The sequence below is a fragment of the Syngnathus typhle genome, linkage group LG9, assembly GCF_033458585.1.
Source record: "Syngnathus typhle isolate RoL2023-S1 ecotype Sweden linkage group LG9, RoL_Styp_1.0, whole genome shotgun sequence".
In the NCBI taxonomy this organism is placed as follows: domain Eukaryota; kingdom Metazoa; phylum Chordata; class Actinopteri; order Syngnathiformes; family Syngnathidae; genus Syngnathus; species Syngnathus typhle.
The window spans coordinates 15,666,520-15,671,925 of record NC_083746.1 but is presented as its reverse complement, the minus strand read 5'-3'; the positions used below and the strand labels follow the sequence as shown (position 1 = coordinate 15,671,925).

The following is a 5,406-nucleotide window of genomic DNA, read 5'->3' as shown; positions in this document are numbered from 1 at the left end:
TCAACCAATCAATCAATCAATCAATCAATCATTTAGTCAATGTTGGCATGGTGTGATTGTGAGCACTCTGAATCTAGCAATCCAAGTTCAAGTCTTGGTGGAACTTCCAATTTGTAGTCATTTACATGAAACAATTGGAAATTCCAATTCAGTACTTTGTGGACAGCCCTATGAGTGTGTCAGCCCTGCCTCCACTACTTCTGTCAATTTCGTAAAATGGGGACCTTAGTTAGTGCATTGTGCTAAGAAAAATTATGCTCCTCCGTTTGTCACTGCCAGGGTTCTATGGTGTAATGGTGAGCACTCTGGACTCTGAATCCAGTGATCTGAGTTCAAGTCTCGGTGGGACCTCAAATAATTTGTCATTTAGCTGGGAAAAATTTGCAAAATGGTGATAGCTTGTGTGCTGCCCCATGAAATTGTATGCTTCCCTACACCTGAGGGTTCCATGAGCGCTCTACACTCTGAATCCAGTGATCAAAGTTTTAGTCCCGGTTGGACCTCAAATCTTTGGTCATATACATATACGTCGTATGCAAAGGTTTGGGCGCCCCAATCAATTTCAACATTTTCTTTATAAATCCTTGGCTGTTCGCATCAGCAATTTCAGTTAAATATATCATATAGCAGACAGACACAGTGATATTTGCGAAGTGAAATGAAGTTTATTGGAGTTAACGATTTGTCAAGAAGAATGGTCCAATATTCCTTCAACCAGAATCCACACTCTCATTGGAAGCTTTCGGAAGTGTTTAGAGCAGTGGTTCCTTGTTGGAGGTACCGAATCCCACCAGTTTCATATGCGCAATTGTCAGGTCTAAATACCATCAGACATTTATTTACACGCTGGAAACAAAGAGGAGAAGACAACCAGTATTCTTTTGCTCGCGAGGAGAATTAGGTAGAGGGCCCAGTTCACAGTCCTCCACTAATTCTGACCTGCCCTACCGTCATCTCCTCTTTTTATATTGGGTTGCCCTGGTTACAAGAGGCGTTGCTACACTAAAGGGAGGGGAGAGTGTGTCTGTAGCAACGCTGTTTCAGCTAGCTAATAATGTTGTGTGGTGCGAGGCCGCATGGCCTTGGCCGATTCGTGACCCCAGGAATGCAGAGTCTGTTCTTAGATGGTTGGCAGCCTCGTTCCAGGCTGCAATCTCTAAACCTGGATGCCGTGTCTCTGTAAAACAATGCTCTAGACTTTCTTGCTACATTTCACACAATAGTAATAATAATAAGTAAATAATCATATACCTCTCGTGCAAACACTCTAACAAACGTTAAGTAGATGTGAGATAACTTGCATGAAGTCTACTTAAACAAACATTGAGTAAATATGGGATAACTAAAAACTGTCTTGGACAAAACAATTAACAGAGAAAGGACTTCTATTGAACTAACAAAGAACAAAGAACAAAGGTGTTCTGTTTCTAACTAGTGAGGGCCTCTTCACAGATAAGACAAGGAAGGGAGTATAAGGACTCCCCCAAGGCTCATAAGGCACATATGTTGACTTGACCGAAGATATGTGACCTTCGGTTCCAGGCCGACCAGCGCTTCAGCAAAACTAATTATTCTAACATTTCCCTCCTGTTTATCACATATTTGCTCAAATCCTCACATCACCGTAAACAACCACTTCTCTCGATTTTCAGTTGTCGGATCACATTTATGAAAACAAATATGTTTACACTCAAAGGATAAACGTCGCGTCGTCATCATTCAGAATCGCATGGATCGGGGAAAAAGTCCTCTAGCGTCTGTGTACAAATCCCGTCATCGACATCATTATCATCGTCATCGCTATCATCTTGGCGCTCAGACATTAGGTACATCCGAGCCATCTTGTCCTCCATGGGCGATATTGCTGTAGTGATGAGACGGTTAAACAGAGCACGCAGGCAAGGAACACAACAACATCCACACAAGGTGAGTATAGCAGCAAATACTGCAACTGATATCAAAATTGAGGACACAAGGGCTTTATACTTCCCAAAAACATCCATCCATTTGTCCCAGACTGATGTGTCCACACCAGAGTGCTCTTTCATCCTTGCATTGAGGGATTGCAGGCCTGCAATAGCCCTCGTCAGGCTCCCATCAGGGGCGGTGTTGTTGGGGATGAAGGTGCAGCATTGTTCTCCGAACATTGCGCAGACCCCTCCTTTCTCAGACAACAACATATCAAGAGCAATACGGTTCTGGAATGCCATTAGGGAGGTTGTGGCTAGCTGTTCATGCACTGCCTCAAGCCCCGCTTGTGTCCAATTGCCCAATTTTTGCACATTGTAGTGGATGTAATTTATTCTGTCTACGTTCTTGTTCACCGTACACCACCAGCAAATGGAGGACTCCCATCCTGCCGCAATTTGGTCTACTAATTCGTATTCACTAGGAACCCCTCTTGGCATTCCAATTGCATCTATGTAAGTTGGATCACTGTCGCCTTTCCAATTTAAAGATCTTTTGGTTCTACCGACTTTAAACCATCCCACCGGCAACACACTTTGTGCCCTATCCACAAGATCCATGGCAGTCACAGGATATATGGAGGTGGGCAAAATTAGGGTGACTAAAGCACAATTACCCGTTCGATTTCTTGGCAGACGATCAAAGATAGTACTATCGCCGCACCACCACCATATATCACTTCGTGACACAGGAACAAAGGATGCACCAGTGTCAATTTTTTCACTGCACCAGTCATCTGACAGGTTTCCCAGCTTTTTTTCCCGATCCAATCATGTTAATACATGTAAAATTTCCTTTGGCCACATTCTTTGAAAACAATGGCTTCTTTTTCTCAACAGTTGTCATAGGGAACACTTTATCCCACATTTCACAATCTGGGCTAGGGTTTGTAGTAGACATGACAGATTTCACACAATCTTTGGTCAATGGTGATGGTACAACATAAAGCAACGGTCGCAAACCCATACATATGATATATTCAATTGTCTTTACAGCTTGTTTTGCCATTAGCAATCAATTGTTTCGTTTAGCAGTTTACCCTTATACTAGTTACCTGAAACAAATTATCCACATTCGCTTTAGATATATTCATCCCATTCATTAACATCTACAGCGATTGTTAACAAAGTACACATATAAACATCATACTTTCATGGCAGTCCAGATCCGACACAGCAGATCATCCTGCAAAGGTCAAATTGATCTTTTAAATCGCTACAATGCAGCATAATTTTTTAGGAGTGATCAATATAAGTTGTTCACTCATCTCTCCCCTACTCATTATGACTTAGTTCCCACAAATACCATATTGCTGAAGTTAACAAAGTGGCAACAAAGATGGCCACCTTACATGCAATAGCGTCATTGTTCCATTTTCTTGTTCCCGGCATTTCTCTAAGAGGTAAGGCTCCCTTTGGGTCACTTTTTCCGATTGAACGTTACCTCAAAAGAAATTACCCTTTTGTAATTTGCAAGGACCACCTCAACTGACCTTTCTGCTATTTTAATGGCAGTTGACGTAATTATCAATATTCAATGTGGCCCTTCCCCTTTGGAAGAACACCAGTGTTTCATTTTCAATGCTCTTAATGAGAACGTGCTTTGTTCTTTTTGCCTTTAAAATATTAATTATAAATATAGAATGTAAATGCCAAATTTGAATCATCCTTAGTTTCCCACTTGGTTTTAAAACATTGTAATCTATATTGTCGCCCAAACAATTTTTCATACGGGGTTAAACCCACAATACTTGTAATATTTATGTACAGTTTGACCAGGTCTAAACATTTTGTCCATTATCTTCCAGTTTCTTCCATGCACTTCGGCGATGGTGTGCACAATGATTTTTAAATCTTTATTGAACATTGTGCTTCTTCTCCTCATTACTTGATTTACAAAGTGCCCCCATTATCATGAGAATTTATCTCCGAAATCCCATATCTCTGTATTATTTCTTTGCATAACGTGTTTGCCACTGTTAAGGCATTCAGTGTTTTTGTTGAAACCAATTCAAACCATTTTGAGAATGCATCTTTTATGACCAGGCAGTATAACCCTGTGGATTGCATGTTAAACAAGCTCTACAAAAAAAAATTGTTTTGAAAATGTTTTGAATATGAATCAAATCCGTATGTTGTATAAAGCTGACGACTGACCTGCCCCACTATCCCTCCTCTTGAGCCATGTGACACGCACTACGTATGGCTCAATATTGCTGCCAATTGGTATAGGTTCTTTGGTAGGATAGGTCTGTCTTCTGGTCATTTATAGATGCCATTCTCTACTCTTGCCCCTCTTTTTGTCCATGATTGAATTTCAGTCTATGGACTTTGACGCTGCACATCTTTAAAAACGTTTCAGGAGTTTTAATTTGCTTCTTGTGTGTATAAAATCTGAAGCGTCTCTTGCACCACAGCTATGCGGTTCCATCTGCAAGCTTGTTACCTCTTGAATTTAATCAGCTTCTTGTGTGTGTGCCCTGCACACGTGCATATAGCTACTCTTTGTGGCAATTGGACTGCTTCCACAACTAGCTTAGTTGTAGTTTCTTGTAGTTTCTTTTCAATCAGTTTCACATCGTTTATCACAAGAATCTTAGTAAAAATAAAAATAAAAATGTATGTTTTATTTTACTCAATAGTATGATTTAGAGAATCCATAAAGTGTTGTATTACTACATATGATTTCATCTTCATTTAATTTCGACACACCTTTCAAAATGCTTCTCAGTGTCCCAGTGCACACATGCTTTGCGTGTGTAACTGGGTGTCTCAACCCGTGTTCCACATCCTAATCTTTCCTCCCTCAAGGTGTCAAACCAATCAAGATAAAGATAAAAAACAACAAAATAACCGCCAGTAAATTGATATAATAGTCAATTGTTGTTGTTTCTTAACTTTAACTAACTCAATCACTCTCTTATCCTCAAATGTAAAAACTTGTGTAGTCTTGACACAACCAATCGACTATTTCTTTTAAATTTAGCTTTGAAATGTTGTTATTTAATAATTTTGCTTCATCCAATTCCAGAAAGCAAGTTCTTTCCATCTCTCAAATTTTGTTTCATCAGGGCTAGGCATTAATGCAGTGTGGACCAGTTCCTGCCCACAAAAAATTGCTTGCCTTTCTTTTCTTCTTATTTTCACAAAATTGCTTTTGTTTTGCGGTGCAAATCATATAGACTACAATCTAGCAAATTCTTTTGTGCACCTACATTAGCCAATTTTAACACATAACACTGACAGCAGACAGACAACACAAAAACTTACAGCAGAGACACAGCTCACAAACAATACAAACAAACAAACAACGCTGCGCAAACGTCACCCTCTATCTTGACGTTTTGGTTATACTTTTGTTTTCTCATCAGTGCCTTTTATCCTTCATGCAAATATTGTCACATCTTCCTTAAGCATCACTCTTTGAGAAAATCACACT

The 5,406-nt window shown here is 39.9% G+C and overlaps 1 non-coding gene across 1 annotated transcript; it reads left to right on the top strand.

The window, feature by feature from the left end:
- Positions 1 to 279: 279 nt before the first annotated feature.
- Positions 280 to 351, top strand: trnaq-cug (transfer RNA glutamine (anticodon CUG)). The gene has a single exon. It is a non-coding gene; the product is annotated as a tRNA-Gln (tRNA).
- The last annotated feature ends 5,055 nt before the right edge of the window (positions 352 to 5,406 follow it).